The sequence below is a fragment of the Capra hircus genome, chromosome 2 (genome assembly GCF_001704415.2).
Source record: "Capra hircus breed San Clemente chromosome 2, ASM170441v1, whole genome shotgun sequence".
In the NCBI taxonomy this organism is placed as follows: domain Eukaryota; kingdom Metazoa; phylum Chordata; class Mammalia; order Artiodactyla; family Bovidae; genus Capra; species Capra hircus.
In genome coordinates this window covers 6383925-6405020 of record NC_030809.1, presented here as the reverse complement: position 1 = coordinate 6405020, position 21096 = coordinate 6383925, and the positions used below count along the sequence as shown (strand labels likewise).

Here is a 21096-nt window from a genome sequence, read left to right as displayed (position 1 = left end):
CTGGAGAGGTGGATTCGATTCCTGGATTGGAAAGATCTCCTGGAGAAGGAAAGGACAACCCTCTCCAGTATCTTTGCCTGGTGGGCTACAATCCTTGGGGTCACAGAAGAGCTGGACACAACTCAGTGACTAAACAGAAACAAATTAACCCTATAAAGTAAGTAAAAATGTGAAAACAGACATTTTGGTCCAAGGCCGCCACCTGACTAGAAGTGACCAGTCAAGTTGAACCCAGGTTGGTCTGGTACCAGAGCTCACATTTTAACCACCTCTGTGTGTGTATTGCTTCCTGGCTTTTACTCACTATATGCAATCTTTGTACAATTATGTACCCATTAATTGTTATTGGGCTTCTTTGAAATGTTGAATAATAGGAAGTGTTAGTTTTCCCAGCCCAGAACTATGGGTGGGGTTGAAGACTATTTTCATAGAAACAGCAGTGTAAGAATTATTTTGTGTTGTGATAGTAAGATTAATGATAGCCTTGGAATAACTGAGAAACTTCTCTTCTGTAAATATTGCTTAGTGTAGCCTTCATCAATTGAACCTTCTTAAACCTATTTACTGTTAACTTTTTTTTTGTACTTGTGGCTTTTGTCATAAGTTTACTAAACATTTTGTGATAGGAGATTTCTTTTTACCAGTTTTAGAACATTTCCTAGTGAATGTTTCAGGATTTAAGTTACTTTGAATAAAATGGAGCCAGACTGTGGTATTTTATCTGTAATCACTGTGATTTTACGTGGAACTCAATTTTATCGTCTTAACTTTCTTTCCAGATTGGAGTTCTTACTCTTTGAAGGTAAAAGCCACTTTATTTTTGTGAACACTTCTTAACTGCCCTGTTTTGTACCTTCCCTGGCTTTCTTTTATGTCTTTGAAGTGGCTGCTGGAAGGTCATGAAGTATGCTGGGTGCATATATAACCATGGCTTTGTGTAGTATTGATTATCCTTTTTTCCCTAACATCATTCTGATTACCTGCAGTTGTTATTTTTCTGTTTGTGTGTGTGTGTTTTAGACAAACGTTGTTGTTTCCCTTTTACTTTGTAACTCATAATTTGCTCAGGCTAGGTGATAGATTAAAGATAGAGGAGCCAGAATTTACTGCCGTATTGTTTTCCACGTACCTTGATTCCCAGAGAAAGAAGCTTGTGTGTAGCGTGCATAAGCAAAGTTGAATGGCATTCTGATTGCCTGTTATCTCTGGGGAAATAGCTTCACTATTAGTAACAGCCCATGTATGTATATATGGCTGGTGAATAAACAGTTCTGCAGTAGCAGAGCTGGTACTTACGACGTGGAAGGTGTTAATCAAAGTCACGCTGGCTCTAGTTGTACTTAGCACCAGGACCAAGTTCAGAATCCTGAATAGACATCTGACAAACCAAAGTGCCCACAGTTGCTTTGGGGTTTCATCCAGCTGTGTTCTGCCCACGAGATTCATAATTACAGATTATTTTAATTGCTGCTCAGTCAAAACCAGTGTTGCTAATGACAGCGGTGATCTAAAGGCCATTTCAGTTGCCCTTTTCTCCCCTTATCGTTATTCTTGATCATCTTGTTAATTTTGCTGCAGTTTGAGAAACTTTCAGAACTTTTCTGTCTTTTGCTGGCTCTGATCCACTATGCGTGTTATTTCCTTGTTCCTATAATGCCCTCTTCCCTTGTCTTTTGTCCCTTTTTAGGGACTTTAACCACTGTTAAGGCCACTGGATTTTATATCTCTTAATTTCACTCGCAGCCTGTAATCTCATATGTATCTCCAGATCACATGAAACTTGATAATGCTGAAAAACAGTTGCCAGTCACTTAACAAACATCTAGTGAGTACGTGGGTTCCTGGCACTCAGCTGGCACTGGGGATAACGAGAGGCAGCATCTGGCAAAGGGAACAAAACCTTACATAGTGAGTGGGAGTTGCTCAGTCATGTCCAGCTCTTTGCGATCCCATGCACTATAAAGCCTGCCAGGCTCCTCTGTCCATGGAATTCTCCAGACAAAAATACTGGAGTGGGTTGCCATTTCCTTCTTACATAACCATGAAAGAATTAACTTGTTTGGGGAGCACATTTTGATCTTCCGGGTTGCAGTCTTAATAGTTGTTCTGTTGGATTTTCTGTTGGTTAAGTCATACTGATTTTTCTATGAGGTCTTCTGCTTACTTTCTCTATTATCCTAGGATTGTAGTTCTTACTCTTGCAGGATTAAATGTAGAAAGACATTTATCAGACTAGCCATGGGAACTAATGATTGTACTTGACTACATTAATTGATTGGAAATTTTGTGTTAAAAGATTGTGGGAATTCAGCAATACTTTTTAAGTGCATTATTTAATTACAATAGCATTTACACTCAGATTTAGACTATACTTTTAGAGAGCCACCTTTATGCTAAATAATGTTCTGAAGAATAAAAGTATACAGTGGGCACAAGGCAGTCTTCTCCCATTATGGAGCTAATCTCTTAACGGAGGAAATTCACATTTAGTTGGCTTGATGTTTCCCTAAATCTAAGACTCACAGGTTTGGAGGCATTGCTGTGTGTCTAAGAAGTCAGTTTCTAGTTTGTTACAACTCTCTTCCTAATTTTCCTACTTCATGTCTCTCACTTCTGTGTCCTATACAGTTGCCATGATAATTACCATACAAATACCTACATTCCCATTACATCATGTTGTCAAGTCTAAATTCTTGACATTTGAGACCTTTTATATGGTTCCCAGGCATCTTAATCTTTCCTTTCAAACCTTTTATTCCTTTCCCATTCTGACACTGATTCTGCTCAAGCCTTTACTGTTAACCTTAGGAAAGTTACACTGCCTTTGTCCACCTTGCTGTAACTCACTACTACTTAGCAATTACTTTGGAGATTATTCCATTTTCTAAAGAGACATGGATTGGAATGTTATATATCATTCATGAAAATAACAGGGATATATGGTTGAACTATGAAGATTGCCATGTATAATGATTTATAGATTTCAACCAGTGGCCCACTTCAAGGAATACTTGGAGTCACTTAAGTGGCAATTTGACAACGAAGCTGTACTGAAACTTACTATCTAGATGCAGTGGGTAACAATCTGTAAGTAGAAAATGCAGAAGGCTTAGATTTAGTCATATGGATTTAGGAGTTTGCATCGGGTTTTGAGGCTGAACCAAGTGACTCAAAGGGAATTTAAAATTCTCTGCTCTTGACTATTAAAGAGCAATCTTTTGCTTTAAAGTTTTCAGAATTCCACTTCTTGAAAGTACACAGACTAACCAGTAGAAAAACAGCCTAGCTGGCCAGTCTCGGCCTAAAAGTTGAACAGGTGGATGCGTAGATTTTTCACATGCTCTTGTATTTTTTGAAAACAAAGGTGCTATTGTATTATTGCAGTACATGTCTGTATTGCAGTAGTCATCCATACTTGTGAGACTGTCTAAATCTGCACTTCAATCATGGTGATAGCCTCCCTCAGACAAAGTGTCAGACCTGCCTCCTATCTTGGATGCTCTGTCTCTTCCTGGGGAAATTAAAGTACAAAAAGACTTGTTGATATTTTGAATTTTTGACTTGATATTCCAACACCTCTCATACTGGTCAAGCAGTAGCTCCTATTCATTGAGTTCCTACTGTGCACCAGTTACATGCAGCTCGGTACTTTATATCATCTTTTAACATTCACAGGAACCCCCATGTTAGGCGCTAGGATCCCTGTTGCCAGTGGGAAAACTGAGGCCCAGAGAGATTGAATGACATAGCCAGGGTTGTACAGCTAGTTTGTAATAAAGCAAGTATTAGTGCTAAAAACTTATTTTCACTTTTTATCTTCCTGTAGAAATTTATTTTGCTTTTTAGAGCGAGAGGCAAAGCATTTTCTTCAGGTTAGATTTATTGTGGGGAGTTTTGAATTACAAGCTAAAAACAGATGGTGTATTCTACAGTATAAGGTTTAAATTTGTGAAATTTTTATTTGCTGTTGTATGCTTCTGTTTCCCTGTCCTTAGCATCACTGAATATTTTCTACATTTTGTGATTGATACATGTTTGCTTCTTTATATACAAAATCTGTAATTTTGTGGAGGAATGGGATAAAAGAGGTTAAGTTGGTTTTGTACTTCCAAGTAGAGTCTAACCACTTTGATTATCCCCACAGCAAACCTGAAAAGTCAGTTCACCACTTTAAACATATACGTAACACTGTGTGTGTGCAGAAAAATATATCGTATACTGCCTTCCATCTCCTATTATTAATAGTAATAATTGATGCCAGGCAGGAAGAGTGCTACCTCATATTTGGATCAGCTACTTCTACATAAAGAACATTTGAAAAAATTTGCCTGAAGCTGTTCTGAAAGTTAAGTATCATTAGATACATTGGCAAAGCCTGGGCTCAAATTCCAGCCTTTCACAGAGCCCATCAGGGAGATCCTTGCTTTTTGCCTTGCAAAAATCAAAAATAATAGCCATTGAGGAAGTAAAATTTGAGTAAATACGTACTCTGTTTAATGCCTCTGGCTAGCATTTGTTAAGTGCTTCCTGTGTGTCAGCTGCTGCTGAAAAAGTGCTTTTCAGGCGTTCTCTTAATCTACGCAGCTTCGAATCTACAGATGAGGAAATGGAGAGGCAAGGACATTTGTAGTGGAGTCATGATTCATTCAAATACTAAAGATCTGGTCTGTTCAGAAATAGAGCCGTGGATCTCACTAAACTAGAAGAGAAAAAAATAGAGCTCCAGAGTAAAGTAGAGAAAGGTTTTTATTTTTAATTTTGGTGTTTTCTCTCTCCCTTTCCTCCCTGCAGCGTGCCCCTACCACATGTTCTGTAGATTCCCCCCCTCACACACATATTTAAGTTCTGCTATTTTTTCCCCCTTTTCAAAATGTTTCAGCATCCTCAGGAGCAGTAAATTGGAAGTTTATTCATAAATGTAGCAGAGGCTTCAAAATAATTGTACTTTATTGACCTATGTTTTGTCTTGAAATTTTTCATTTTGAACTGTTATTTAGGGGGAGGGCTGTTAAAGTGTTTTCTCTGCCTGTTTATGATACGTTTTGGATCGGTCACATTTTTTCCCTGGATATTTATCAGGAGATGGTGTAGAGGTTTGGTAAGTAATGCAGTTTGATTTTGTATGTCTCGAGGGTTTCTCATTAAGTCACATATTTGAGTTTTCTTTATTCTGACCTTTTTTCCCCTGGTGATTCTATTTGCAATATTGACTGAAAATCCTTACATTAATGCTAATTTTGATCTTTTTTTTCACTAGCATGTTTTGGAGCCCTCAGACTTGAAGAAGGACATAGGTAAAAAGTATAATATGAAACATTTTCTGACATTAGGGTTATGAAGTCCTTTCCTTTAGTTGCCTACTTGCTGTGTTCAGTTTGAAAATTAGAACAATTTAAATGGTTTGGTTTTGCCCAAACAATTATGGATATTTCAGTTCTCTTATATTTCTAAACATAACATCAATTATCTAATCCTTCGCATAAAAAGAAAGATGGTTTCATATTACATTAGGAAGTACTTAGAACTTTAAAACATTTCCCCTGTGTAAGATTTTATGCAGTGCTTGAGTTACTTAATTATAAAGTGGGTAACAAATATTAATCTAAAGCACATTTTAGATTTATCAGAATCAAGCTTTACTGCTGCTGTGTCTGAAATGCTTTCCAACTTCCCCAGAGTCCTCACTGAATATAAACTCCATTTTGTGTCTCTCATATATCTGACCCTGGTGTGCCAAGGCGAACCCTGCATGTTTTTGTAAAGTTTTTTTCTGTGACTAGACTTGATAAAAGACAAAGCCTAGGAAGTGCCATATTCCTTTGTCTGCTCATGAAGTTATTTTAAAACATCCTTTAATTTAGAAACATAAATGCCACACTTTTAAAAATTTTAGTGACACCAAAAAATTTAACACATTTTCCTGTCAAACAAGTGTTCTTTGAAAACTAAATGTCTGCATTATCTTTTTTTACTTGAAGTTACTTGATGTTTGCTTAAACTCCATTTGCTTGGAGTAGAACTTTCTAATGAATGAAAATGACTAGGTTCTTCTGCCAAGTAAGTTGAGAACATGAGTTTCTGTGTATGAATAATATATATTCTCTCTTTTCCTATTTTGTTTTGATAATCATATCTCTGAGAACAAAGCTCTGATGGCAGTCTTTTTAAAAGATGCAGAAAAAAATCTTTTTTTTTTGGCCATGCCATGAAGCTTCCAGTATCTCAGTTCCCCAACCAGGGATTGAACCCAGATTATGGCAGTGAAAACCCAGAATCTTAACCACTAGGCTACCAGGGAACTCCCAAGATTATGTTGTGTTTTTTTTTTTAAACTTCACCATCATCTATAAAATAGCACAGTTTAACTGCTTCCTCAGTTTAAAATTCCACAGACTATAACAGTGATAGAGATGATTTCTTCTTATCCAAGAATATATTTTTGTTTAAGTTCCACATTTTATATATTTTTAATAGTAGCCTAATTTAGCAAGATCAAGTTGAGAATTTCACCCAGGGTATCAGGTAGAACCATTAGACTGTTGGAGAATTTACTTGGAAAAAGAAAAACTAGAGGGAAAGAGAAGGTGCTGGTTGATAGCAATCTGAAATAAAGATTGTAAAGCATCTTTGGAATTAGTTTGTTGTAAGTAGGAAATTCATCTGGTATATAAATGTAAGTGTGGCTGTTGACATTTGGAAATGTTATGTTGACTTACTTTTAAGAGTGGCACTCCAGGTTACTTCACAGTCATTGGCAAAAGTTCATTCAAATCCAGGTTTTCTCTTAGGGAAACGTGGAGTCAGAGTCCCCACACTTATGAGTAAAGCGTGCATTCACTTTGTCCCTGACAGTCTGCCAGTGACCATGGTTTCTAAGGTTCATTGTTGGAACCAGAGACAAGAAGAAAGGGGAGAGGGTGCCAGTCAGATCAGTTGCGACCTTTTAAATTTGACCCTTTGGGTAATGTACATGGAAAGTAGTATTTACTCTTTTGAGTAGTAGTAGCGGAAGTGTTAGCCACTCAGTTGTGTCTGACTCTGAGACCCCATGGACTGTAACCCGCCAGGCTCCTCTGTCCATGGAATTCTCAAGGCAAGAATACTGGAGTGGGTAGTTGTTCCCTTCTCCAGGGAATCTTCCCAACCCAGGGATCACACCCAGGTCTCCTGCATTGCAGGCGGATTCTTTTCCGTCTGAGCTACCAGGGAAGCTATGCCTCTAGTTTCAACACTGATGTTTTTTCCCCTGAAATTTCCAGGAGCTTAGCTTGATATCTTTTTCAAAGGGTAGAGGATGGGGTGGGCAAAGCCCACAAATGTTGGGAGAAGAGAAGTATGCAGGGAAATGTTTTCTTAAAAAGAAAATAGAAAGCTGCAGGAAATGGAGTAGGGTCAGCATCAGGAAGGCAGGAGAAATTAAGTAATTTGTGGTCTGATTTGCTTCCAATGTGGTTTACTCACAGCTAACATGAAATGAGTATTTCATTCCTCAAGTATGCACTTGGGAAAAAATGGGAAGCCAGGCTGGAGACACAGGTTTGCAGCAGATGCTCTGTATCCAGGTCGTAACGGCTTTGATGGCATTCAGTCCAAGAGCAACAACAACTCCAAAGGAAAAATCTGTAAACATTCCTGAATCTGATCACCTTCACCATCATCAGCCAATGGATAGTATAAGACTTCTTGAAGGGCCCTTTGATGACTTTTGATTATCAGGAAATTTTGTATAAAAAAGTTGAAATTCCGTTCAAGAATTCTTTTTCTGGTTTCCTTTTTTTGTTGTTGTTTGCTGCGCTGGGGTGTAGTTGGGGCACTGTTAGTTGCCTCACAGCTTGTGGGATCCAGTTCCCAGAACAGGGATCAAACCTGCATCCCCTACATTGGAAGGTGGATTCTTAACTGCTGGGTCACCAGGGAAGTTCCCTGGTATCTTACTCCCTTGATATTATTTCACATTGCACAGCTAAAATAATCATAACACCTTGTTATCTTTTAAAATGAATGTTCCTGAGCTAAGACGACAGGAATCTCCATTTTGTGGACATAGTTTACACTTGACCCTTTGTTTACTGTTACATCCAGGGCATCCCCGATGGGGAGAGCTTTCCACGTCACAGCTGGCGGCCAGTGTTAGCCAGGCCTAGTCTACAGGTTCAGTTTTGCCCTTGGCTTTGTCCCTGACTGGAGAACCAAATTGCGAGAACTAAGTGAAAGTGTTGGGAAAAGCTTGATTCAAAATATATATGAATCAAGTGTATCATTTTTGAAAGACAGGTTATTGAGCCCACCTCAGTCAGGGACACTGGATATTTGGTTTAAATAAAATAAGAATGTTACTCATTTTATGTGTTTTAAATTGCTAAAGAACCTTGTAAGCACTTAAAAGTGTAGCTGGATTTGGTGTAGGCCAGAAAAATATGGCTATTATGATTAGAGTATGACTCATGTATATTGGAGAGGGCAATGGCAACCCACTCCAGTACTTTTGCCTGGAGAATCCCATGGACGGAGGAGCCTGGTAGGCTATAGTCCATGAGGTTGCTAAGAGTCGGACACGACTGAGCGACTTCACTTTCACTTTTCACTTTCGTGCATTGGAGAAGAAAATGGCAGCCCACTCCAGTGTTCTTGCCTGGAGAATCCCAGGGATGGGAGAGCCTGGTGGGCTGCCATCTATGGGGTGGCACAGAGTCGGACACTACTGACGCGACTTAGCACCAGCAGCAGCATGTGATTCTTGATTATTATTTACACTATCATAGAAACACAAATATGTATGTGGGTTGGATAGCCAATATCCTTGGTATTTACTTCAAATGAGTGATGAAAATACCTGTTAAAACTTGGTGCTGGGACCTCCATTTTTTATGTCCAGTGGTCACCTTATAAACCAGGCATGAAGAGAAACAAAATGATTAACTCTTTGTGTCTTGAGGTTTATTCCCTTCAGCTGGTCTAATGGAATGGGTATAATGATAATCATTTCTCAGTTTATCCCTACCCTTTCTCTTTTTAAATCTATAGGAGCAGTTGTGATGTCAGTAAAGCTGTGGTTAAGTATATATGTTAGAGGACTTAAAATACAAACAATAGAAGTGTTTTGTAGTATAGTTGTTACCACTGACTGAAAAGGTAAGATTTACCGTGAAAATTCATAAAGTAAGACGAGTAGTCAGCTGCAAGATATTAATACAGACCTTGAAACTTAATAAGTGTTGGCTGATACAAGAACAAAATACTGTAATACAAACTAGAATGTCTTCAAGAACAGAAGTCTGCTCTTGCCAGCTCGTGGCTCTTAGGTTAACAAATCTAATCCAGGATGCATCTTAACCCTGCAGCAAATAATATTTTATTTTTGCCTTATTTCCAGATACCAGCTTAACACAAGTGCTCTACCCTATTGCCTGGCTTTGAGCAGTGTTCTGCTCTGAAAAGAAAGTTATATGTACATTTTATCTTCCGTTTGAATACTACTTCTTAACTGCAAACTAATAAGCATTGAACCCAGTATTCACAGAGCCTGCTCTGTTTTATAAAATTTCTCAGCTCTTTTCAGATCGTTCTAAATGGTGATTCCTTTTCTTTTTATTAAACTCAACTTTGCTTTTTCTTCATAAAGTTAAGGGTAGGTAACATGAGTCCCTCTTGCCCTTTACTATTAGAATCTGGCATCAGGAGCAACTGTTGCTATGTATGATTTTCTTCCAAAACTTCCCTTTTCTGGGATGAAAGTTGTATTGATTCCAGTGTTTGTTATCTAGTTGAGCAGTATCAGTAAATTCACTGGCTCACCTTCATGTTTAGTGAATACCTAACCATATTATTTTATATCCATGTCTTGAATGCCAATCCTAAAACAGATTGCAGGGAGGAAAGAGGGTACTTGGACCATACTTTGAATAAAAGACATTTTGAGGGTTGTTCCCCCGCCCCCGCCCTTAAAAACAAAAGCCAACTCCTTAGTACCGGATGTGTTCAGTGTACTTTTTGAAAAATTGTTCTGGTCATTTTGTTCATTTTTCCTGAATTAGTATTCTGCCCTGGTCCCTAAAGATAGTTTTATATGCTAACTTTTGTTTTGCCTTTCTAGCTACTAAAATAGATAATGGTTATTACAAACGGCACGTTTTTAAATGGTCTCCGGTGTGGATTGCTCAGCCAGTGATGGAGTGAGTACATTGAGGAAGAAGGTGTCATTCGGAATCCAGAACCATTCCACAAGGATAACTACCTGATACATGGTCAGAATGCTCAAACTAATGGCGTACCGATGACTTTCTCTTCCAGTCCCCTAAAAAAACAAGTTTTGTCAGCCTGAGTTCCCCTAATCTACCTACTCTCATTTCCATTCCCAAAGTCGTGACCTGATTCTGTCACTTTTGGCTATCAGAGGGAATTGAGGTGTCAGTATGTGAGTACAACTCACTTTTGGCTATCAGAGGGAATTGAGGTGTCAGTATGTGAGTACAGCAAACCTGTTTAGTGATTTATAGGAAGCAAAGAAAAATAGTTTTGTTTGCTGACTACTTGAAGTATAGAATGTTTTGGTTTTCAGTTGATTTTGCAAAGCATTAAAGACATTTCTTGGTGGTTAATTCCACATGTATTTTTTCCTCCCCTCTTACTAAGTTAATTTCAGTGCTAATTTCCTAAGAAAGCAGTTGAATAAGTCTTAATTTAAAGCTTGTACTAATGATAATCAGATAAGGTTCATTTCCTACCCCCACCTCCCGCCCCCAACTTTAAGTGATAACGTAAGTAGAATACCCATTTCAAATTTGTCTAGCAAATTAGAGAGTCAGTAATTTGCCAGTATTTTTCATTACTTTTCTTAGAATTATTTTTCCTTTACACATTTTATAGTGCAAAATAAATCAGTGGTGCAGACTCATACTAAGTTGATCAACTTGCATTTTGGTCTTCATGGGATTTACACATTTTTTCACTCAACATTTATTAAAGGAATAAACAGAATTTGGGGCTATACCAAACTGATACCTTTAGCTTGACTAAGGGCTGAATTTCATAAAGGAACAAAATATATAATTCATTTTCACATACTTTAAAAGTATGACTCATCCCTGTTAAACTTGTGAGACTCAAAGCTACGCCCATGTCACTTAATTTTATGTCCTTCCCTGTTTACTGTGTCTAACCTTCAAGATTTCGTGACTGATGCTGAAATGGAAGCCAACCATGCAGAAATTTGGGGGAAAATGAATCTGAAGAATGCACGGGGAAGTAGGAATTCATTTCTAGCATTCCCAAACCTGCTTTGTCACGTCAGCTTCACTGCAGTCAGAGGAAAAGAACTGAGTTCATGGAAATTACCAACTAAACCTTACGTCTGTCTGTAATGTTTTTAGGAAATGTACTGAAAGGTAAGTGAGATATCTGGTTTGAAGAAAGACTTTATTAGGTATTTTTAAACCAGCTACGAACATGTTAGTAGAAATGGATGGCTTCTTTATTCTGAGCGTCAGGAATCTTGCCCTCGTTTGGTGTGGTTCTCAGTGGTTGTGGAGACGGTGGAGTTGTTCCAGCCAGCGTGAAGCTTTTCCTCTACTTCCTGGCAGTCACGCTGGAACTGGCACTAAAGTGTAGCGTGCCAGTTTTTGTTGCTTTGTCCTCAACTCCTCTCAAAAAAAATATTTTCAGTTGAATTTTAATTTTACCCCTTAAACTATATGGAAAATTTTTCAAATGCTTCTAAGTTCCTACCAGAACTATATTTGCATTATATATAGTCAAACAAGAATAAAATAATGGGTTTTATAGGTCTCTGTTAACCTTACCTACATTGATTTTTATAGATAATTTTAAAATTACTGAGGTTACATTGTTCCACGTTTAGTAAATCTCTGTGTAATAGGCCTTGTGCCAGACCTGGAGTAAAACAATGGAATAGCACACAGTTCATGTACTCAATAAATTTTTTATTGATAAAATAGTTAGAATTTTAGTTTTGGGAATCCGAATCTGATAAAATTAGACTAATTCCATTTCCCAATCAAAAATCCTCTGTAGCTTGCTATTTAAATATGACATTGTATTTGAGAGATCCAGTGCTTGTGTTTGAGAGAGACATTTACTAAATACTTCCTATGTTCCAGGTACTGTTCTAAGCTCTTTACATATATGTTTTTTAATCCTTATAACTGTCCTGTAAGATGGGTGCTATTACTAAAACCGGTTTTAAGTCATTAAGGCAGAAAAGCTAATTACCTTATTCAGCTTTGTACAGCTATGATCTAAGACCAATATGTGAACCCAGACAGGCTGATTGTGCCTGGACTCTCAATTTGGGCGTGATATTTATATGCAGTACCTGGCTAGGAGTACCTGCAAGATATTCCAGATTCTGAATAAAACTTGAGTAGTTTTAAAAGGGAAAGTTTCAGTAGCATAGAAAGACCATAGATAATAGTTACCAAACTTTTCAGAGAGCCAAAAATTCCCTTTTTTTAACTCTCGGCTCCAGGACAGCCATTTAGCGTGATGACGTCACCGCTGCCCTTTTACCCTCCTGCCACTCCCTGAAGTAGTGCGCATGCGCACACAGCTTCGGGGGCTGCGGAGAAGCAGAGCTTAGCAACGGTTACCTGTTAGGTTCACGACCTATTGTTGCTTCCGTCCAATCCTCTTTCTTTTGGGAATGTGGACATTTTCTTTAGCTGCTAAATCGTGAGAAAATACGACTGCTGAGATTTTTCCATAGGATTCTTTTAAAAAATAGATTAGGCTCTGTACATAGTAAAAAAAAAAAAACTTGTGAGGACTCCAGGTAGGTAATTTACTTCCTATTGTATGTATAGTTTCTTTGAAGTCTCTGCACCTCTATCCTGTTTTATATTTCTGTAAATCTGATTTGACCTTTAATAAACTGTTTTCTGAAGTGAGTGGGTTCTTTTGGTCTCATTTCCCATTTGGAGGTTTATCTCTTTTGGTCACTTTTATGTTATTGCCACCCTTTTCAAAATTGGTGGTTTACTTAAAGTAGGAGTGCCTACTGTATACTGAGTATTGCAGGTTTTAAAAGTATATATGCCAAGGCTTTGCTCTTAGCTCAATAAAGCTGCCACTCAGTACTAAAACTTTGCAAATTTTCAAAGGAAAAACCAAATGTTATAAAAATCACTGTCAGTGGTGGTTGATTGTGTATCCCAAATAATTGTGACAAAAATCTGCCCTGGTGAAATCAAGTTAACTGTCCCATAATAGTTAATGATGAACTGGAGAAACAATTTTGACTGTATTTCTTCTGAATCAGTGCTTCTCAAGCTTGAATGCAGACGAGGATCACCTGGGGATCTTGTTAAAATGCAGATTCTGATTCAGTAGCCTGAGAACCTACAGTTCTTTTTTTTTAAATAACATTGACATACAATTGATATAAAATTATATCCTTAAAAGTGTACGATCCAGTGGGTTTTGTTTGTTTCTAGCATAACAGTTGTGCGTCTATCACCACTGTCTTTCATTCAGGACATTTTTCGTCATGCCAAAAAAGAAACCCTGTGTCCATTCACAGTTACTCCCATTCATCACCTCCACCACTACCCCAAGTCTCCAGCAACCACTAATCTGCTTTCTGTCTCTATGGTCGTGCCTTTTATGGATATTTCATATAAATGGATTCATACGTTATGTGGAATTCTGTAACTGGCTTCTTAGAATATTTTTAGGATTCATTCATGTTGCAAAATATCAAGTCCTTAATTTCTTTTTATGGCCAAATAATATTCCATAGTATGGACATACCACATTTTGTTTATGTATTCATCAGTTGATGGAACGTTTGGGTCATTTATACCTTATATGCCTTTTGGCTTATGAATAATGCTGTGAACATTTTGTGTGCAAGATTTTGTGGACACATTTTCATCTCGGTTAAGACGTGTCTTCATTTCTGTTAAAATAACTAGGAGTGGAATTTCTGGGTCATGATAGCTTTTTAAGAAATTAGAGCAACATGGCGACACCTAGCCTTGTAAATTTTCAAGTATACAGTACAGTATTGTTAACTGTGGGCACACTGTTGTACAGTAGATTTTGGTCATAAGGTCATATTGTGGTTAACTTCCATGTTTTGAGGGACTTCAAAACTTTCTAAAGTGGTTGTACCATTTGAGAGTCTACATTTCTGATAAGCTCCCAGGTGATGATGGGTAACAGGCTCTAGATTATGTTTGGACACCTACAAAATAAACAGGATATGAGCTTTAACTTGATTCAACTGGCAGTGTCCAATCAGCAGCAAACAAGGTGTTTTGCTTTCTCAAGGTCATAGTGCCTCATTTAACACTAGTCTTACTGTGCCTGAGCTTTTTCATCTAGTCTTTAAACTCTTCATGTAACGATGTCTAAAGGAGAAGAGAATATTCATTTTGAGTTGAAAGAGGCAGCTCTAAGTTGAGAATGCTTATGTAAATAGAATGCTAATAGCGATCATTCTTTGGTAGGGTTCTACAAAAATTCTGGGTGACTTTTCAATATGCTGATAATATTTACTGGGGAATAGATGAATGAACATCAGAATGAGAGGATGTAGATATTTTCTTCCAGTTGAGTTAAACATTTTGATCCTTTCTAGGTGTCTTCAGAGAATGAAGGGCATAGTGGTGGAAGTATCTGAGTAAATGATATAATACACCAGTGAACAGTAGGATATAGGATAGACTAAAAGAGAGCAGGCGCACAGGAGACTCGGGAGACTGGGACGCCCAGGCTCGAGTCTTTCATCATCCGATTATGGCCTAATTGTGGGAAACTCGGGTTCTGAGCTTTGGTTCATAGTTTGGTGGAGAGGACTGCCGCTGCCGCTGCAGTCGCTTTAGTCGTGTCCAACTCTGTGCGACCCCATAGATGGCAGCCCACCAGGCTCCCCCGTCCCTGGGATTCTCCAGGCAAGAACACTGGAGTGGGTTGCCATTGCCTTCTCCAATGCACGAAAGTGAAAAGTGAAAGTGAAGTCGCTCAGTCGTGTCCAACTCTTAGTGACCCCATAGACTGCAGCCTACCAGGCTCTTCCATCCGTGGGATTTTCCAGGCAAGAGTACTGGAGTAGGGTGCCATCGCCTTCTCCAGGGGAGGACTAGTTGGGCAGAAAGCAAATATGATATCCTAACATGAGAGGAATATAGCTTAATGATCTGTGAGGTTTCTAATGAATAGCAATTAACCTATCTTGTGTGAGGTCAGGTAACAATTTGCCAGTAGGAAATGGTAAAAAATTAGAAAGGATAGGAGATGATACTTGAAGTAAGCCAGAATTTTAGGAGTAGAGGTGTCTGAGAAGGGTGTATTCCAAAATGATAGAGCAGAAGGCACTAAAATATTTAGGTCGTAAATGGTAGCATGCTTTAGCATTTAAAGTTATCCTTTATGGAACAGCAACCATGTTGTGCTGTGAAAAGGAACAAAACTAGACCTTTACTCATAATTCGCAATCAACAGATTTTGTGTGTACCACACCGTGATCTATATAAAGACTGGTGGAGGTATAATGGCCAGCCCAAGAAGGTATAGTTTCTCTGGACTGGCTATTTTAGCTTCACTCCGTGGTACCTGAAGTGAAAGGAGTAGGAAATAACGAATGTAAAGATAAATTGGGATGTTATTGTTGCCTATTCCTTTGACCAAAGTGGTCTAGAAAACCAAATATGTGGCTAGTACTAGGGGAGAGAGAGACATCAGGAAGTCTGAGTTGGGGTCTTCAGTGCCTGGATGACTCCTCTACAGTCATAAGTTGATGCCTTCAGGGTGCTTGGTCTGGTCGCCAGTTTCTACACTGGAGGACTTCTAACCCCCATAGTTGGAAATCATCAGCTCTCCCACAGGGATTGATTTATGGAGTACTCCTCAAAATAACTTCTTAGGTATTTTCAACCTCTTGGCTGCTCACAACCAAGAGTCTGTTTTCCCTGTTCCAACAGGTAAAGTCGGAGGACAAAATTTTCATGCATAGTTGAGCAGGTTTCCACGTGTCTTGGGAACTCTGTGTGGTATTATCTATTGTGGCATAACAAATTACCCCCAAAGCTTAGTAGTTTGTTTAGTATTTTTTTAAGAATGTGATTTAAGGTTAATTTTAGAGGATAGCTGTAGACATCAAGGTTTGTCTAAAACAAAAAAGACAAATGGAATGAGCTAGTGGCCCAGACTAAGAATGGGATATTGATAAAGTTTATCCTGTACTTCAACAATATTTGTACATTTTGTTCTCAGTATATTTTGTGACCACTCACTGCAAAACTGAGGCTGAGACTTCATCACATTGATCGCATTCCTAGGGTCCCCTCCAGTATGAGTTCTCACGTGTCCGTGAAGACGGGAATCACTGACAGTTTTTCCAGTGCTGATACATTTAGAGATTTTGCATCCGGACAGGGTTTTTGTGTATTTTTTCTAATGTAGGAGACATCGGTAAAGGCTGTCCCTCATTCTTTATGTTCCTTTGCAGTGTGAGTTCTCAAGTTTTCTAAGGCATGTGGAAAAAATGGAAGACTTTCCGATACTGATATCATTCAGTAGAACTTTCTCTCCAGAATGAATTCTCATATCTGTAAAAGTTGAGAGAACTTTCCCATAGTCATTACATTCAGACTGTCTTCATTTGGTCAGTAATGTGAATGCTTGTGCTACAGGGCTTGCCACATTTCTTACATGAGGGTCCAAATGTAGCCATTTAAAGCAAACATTAATCTTCACACAGTTAAATGAGGTCAGGATCTGAAGAGTGGCTTAGTGGTCTGGTGTAAGTCTCAGAAGACTGTGGCCATGAGGACCCTGACTGAGGCTGGGGCATCTGCTTCTGTTACGGCTCACTCACACACCTGGGAGTTGGTGCTGGTGGTTGGCAGGAAGCCTCAGTCCCAGCCAAGTGGACTTCTTCGTTGGACTGACGGGATGTCCTCATGCAGCTAGCTCCCCACCCACCCAGGGTTAATGTAGCAAGACTCCATCATTTCCGTAATATGCCGTTGATTGCTAAAATCAGCCCCGTGCAGTGGGAAGAGACTGCGCAAGAGTAAGACTACCAGGAGGTGAGACAGAAGGGCCACCTTAGGAGCTGGCTGCCACAACTTGGGGTGAATTTGAGCTATTTGTTATCCTATTTTAAGCCAAATTTATAAAAAGCTGGCCCTTGTCAACTTAGAAATGCCTTTTTATGATTCCTGGTACATTTTTAGTATCTACAGTGATTTCTCCAAGTGTTTTGACCTATATGAATAAACTGGTAGGTGTTTAGCATTTTCTAAGATTTGTAGGCTACTTAATTTGTACACTGAGTTCTAATTCATTTTAAGTGCATATGAGGTGCTCAATATTTGCTTAACTGAACTGTCAAGAGAGAATTCTCTTCTCCTTTGAACTTGTTCGATGGGCTACCAGCAGGAAATTAGGAACTTGATTTGGAGGGAGGGGAAAGAAGGGTCAGGTGTGACCACTAGGTTTCTAGTTAGATTATTTGGTAGGTAGCAGAGATTTCCTGAGAATTTAGGAGCAGGCCTGGTATCAAAAGGAGAGACTAAGCAGTTTGAAGACAGACGGGTGTGTTTTTGGAGAAGCCAGAAACTTGAATTTGGAATATGCCTGCCTGCATGTAGTGTGAAGCTCAAGTGAGTGATCACGTCTGCAGAGAAACCTCCAAGAGAACTGGGAGACAGGAGCAGCAATAAGCCCAAGGGAGAGGAGCCTCGAGGAGGGGAATGGTTTGCAGCAAGCAGAGCGGAGTATGAGAAAGATGACCGAGACGTGTCCCCAGAGGTCGGCCGTCCCGTGCCAGAGGAGCGTGGGGATGGAAAGTTGCTAGTGCTTTGAGGATAACTAGGAGGTGAGAAAACGACGTGGGGTAGACGACTCTGAGGCTTCTGAAAAGGTAAAGAGGAACGTGGGTGACTAGAGGGAAAGAAGGGAGGAGGCCCTCCCTGCTTTTTGAAGGTTGGAAAAACGAAAGTTAAAACTGTGAAAGGGGGCCTTCCCTTGTGGTCCAGTGATTAAGAATCCACCTGCCAATACAGGGGACCTGGGTTTGATTCCTGTTTCCTGAAGATCCCACAGGCCAAGAGGCAGCCAAACCTGAGCATCACAGCTCCTGAAACCTGCACACCCTAGGGTCTGTGCTCCGCAACGAGAGAAGCCACCACAATGAGAAGCCCACGCCCTGCAGCTGGAAAGTAGTCCCCACTCTGACTAGAGAGAGCCCTTGTGCAGCCACAAAGACCCAGTGCAGCCAAAAATTAAAAATTTTTAAATGTTTTAAAAAATGTGAAAGGGGATGATGACTGAAACCAAGGCCCCAGAGAAGATGGGAGTGACTGAAATGGTCATCCCTGATGAAGCAGTGGACCTTGGACGAAAATAATCTCACCCCCCGAGGCTGGAAGCAAGAGCTTTGCAAGCTTGCAAAGTGGGAAGGGAGATGTGAGTCTACGTTATTTAACTTTGTTTGCTTCAAATATTGAATTTTTCAGAAATAACAGTTTCACATTGCTTTACAGGTCCGTGAGGAGTGCCGTGTTGATTGTTGGTATCTATCAGGAAGCTTGGTTATAGTTCAGCAGACTAAAGTGAATGCCTTCAGCTCTTCCGAGTGACTGGCTCTGAGGCCCTGGGTGTGCGCTTTGGCATCTCTGGACAGAGTCCTTGCCTCTGAAAAGAGTGTGTGCGCTCAGTGCCTCTGATTTGTGTTAGTGGGACTAATCCATCTAAATCTTGTTTCCCAGTGAGTGTGCTGCAGGCATTCAGTTTGGTTCACTAATATAACTACTTTAAAATAAGCTTTATTGATACCTTTAAATGACTGTAGTTATCGGTTATGCTTTAATGTACCATGTATGTGTTTTGTAAGATACACTAATTTCAATAAACACGAATCTCGACTCTGCTGTGTGAACTAGGCATATTAACCAGTCTGAGCCTCTGGTGTCTCCTGGGTAAAATAAGGTAAGTTTGTAACTTCCTTATCTAATCTTCCCAACAGGTCTATTATGTATGTAAGGCATCTACTTATCCATGGTGCTAGAAATATTGCAGGGATTCAATAAATGGCAGGTCCAGAATCCTATATTTGAGATGTTTGTGTCCAGATGTGTTCAAGAATTCAGAAATTTTCAGATTTTAGGAAGCTGTTCTGGAACATAAGTACTTAACATTATATGTTGTCTCACAGCAGAATATGGACAGCCACCATCAGTTCAGTTCCATAGCTAACTATGAATATTTCTGCAGGAAACGACGAGCAAAAGCTATAATTAGCCTTGTGTCAGTTCAGGTTTTGCCTCCAAATGAACAGTATGCTAAACTAGAAGCCTTGTTTGGTTTTCTTAAGTCTGTGTTTGGGGGCTGCCAGTAGGATCATGTGCTCACCAGTCAGCATGTCTCCTCAGCCCTGCCTGTGGCCAGCTCTGTGCAGCACTCTGAGCATCACAAAGAGTAAGCTCTGGTGCTTGTCTTGCCTCTGCGTGTTGCTGTTGGGACACACCTAGAACCTCTTAGGCACAGTGCGGAATGAGGAGCATGGCATAACTCTGGATGAGACTGGGCATGACGCAAATCACGAATCAACACATCTTAAAGGGCATATTTGGGGGACTTTTCTTATTTGTCCGGAGATTAAGAATCCACCTTGCAATGCAAGGGATGCCAGTTCAGTCCCTGGTTGGGGAACTAATATCCTACACGCTGTTTGGCAACTGAGCCCACGTGCACCGATGAAGATCTCGTGCACCACGACTTAAGACCCAGTGCGGCCAAATAAATAAAGAGGATATTTCTGTGATAGCATGAATAAGTGCTCAACCTCATTAGCAATCAGGGAAGTGTCTGCCAAGGGCAATTAAGGAGATGAAGCGATGAGAACTCTCATTCTGGTGGCGGCAGAGTCCATCAGAAGAACCACTTGATAAATGGTTAGGCTTTACCTAGTAAATCGGAAGATCCATACAGATATACTCGGTGATACAGTATTACCACTCTTTAAAGCTACACCTTAGAGAAACTGAGGTACCCGTGCACCAGGCTTCAGATACAAGAATGTTGTGGAAGAAACACAAGAGACTTCTATTTCTTGCTTTGCATGGGTGTTGGCTTTATAATTAGTCACTAATCTCATTTGTTTAATGCACTTGTCTGTTACTGGTGTCATGTTTCACAATCAAAAAGTTTTAAAAAAAGGTATGGGCTTTGGAGCCAGATCTGTATCTAAATTCATTAACTTTGTAATCTTGAGCAAAACAATTAGCATCCTTGCAGTATTGTTCCTGCCCCAACTCCCTGGTGCTAAAGCTGCTGCTGTACCCTAAAGGCAGTTGAAGCAAGGAAGCAGACACTCCCTCTATCCTCAGGGAAGAAGGGAGGAGAGTCATTCTAGGCCTTGGCTGCTAATCCCAGACATGGATGTTACAAAGAAGACATAGATTTAAGATCCATTAACTCTATGAAGTAGCGTGGGCAAAAGACATCTAAATAAAGCAGACTCGGCCTTCCCTGGTGGTCCACTGGTTAAGAATCCATGTTCTGAAGGCAAGGGGCCCACGTTTGATCCCTGGTCAAAGAACTAGGTACCACATGCTGCAAATAGAAGATCGCACCTGCTGCAGTGAAGAGTGAAGATCCCATGTGCCAGCCCAGTAAGTAAATCATAAGTATCTTTTTAAACAGTGGATTCAAAGGGAGTGATTTCCGCAAACCACACAACTAGTAACCTGACAGCAGATATCAGAACCCAGGCCTTTTCATTTGCAGTGTTATTCTACCCGTGGGCATTCTTAAAACGAGAAATTTCCAGACCCTCAGAAAGGAGTTGTTTAAAGACGGGGTTTTGCATGGCATGACCAAGGTGACGGCAGTCATCTTAAGTATATGAAGATGCATATGGGCTTCCCAGGTGGTGCAGTGGTAAAGAATCCGCCTACCAATGCAGGAGAGCCAGGCTACACCTCTGGGTTGGGAAGATCCCCTGGAGTAGAAAATGGCAATAGCTCATGGGATCGCAAAGAGTCGGACACGACTGAGCGAGCACACGCACCCAGAAGGCAGTCTGATCTCTGGGCTTCCCATTCCCCCACCCTCTGGCCACCAGCTGTTTTG

The 21096-nt window shown here is 39.9% G+C and overlaps 1 long non-coding RNA gene across 1 annotated transcript; it reads left to right on the top strand.

The window, feature by feature from the left end:
• On the top strand, nucleotides 8673-12902 carry LOC108637154. Its single transcript, XR_001918828.1, has 2 exons — nucleotides 8673-10244; nucleotides 11167-12902. It is a non-coding gene; the product is annotated as an uncharacterized LOC108637154 (long non-coding RNA).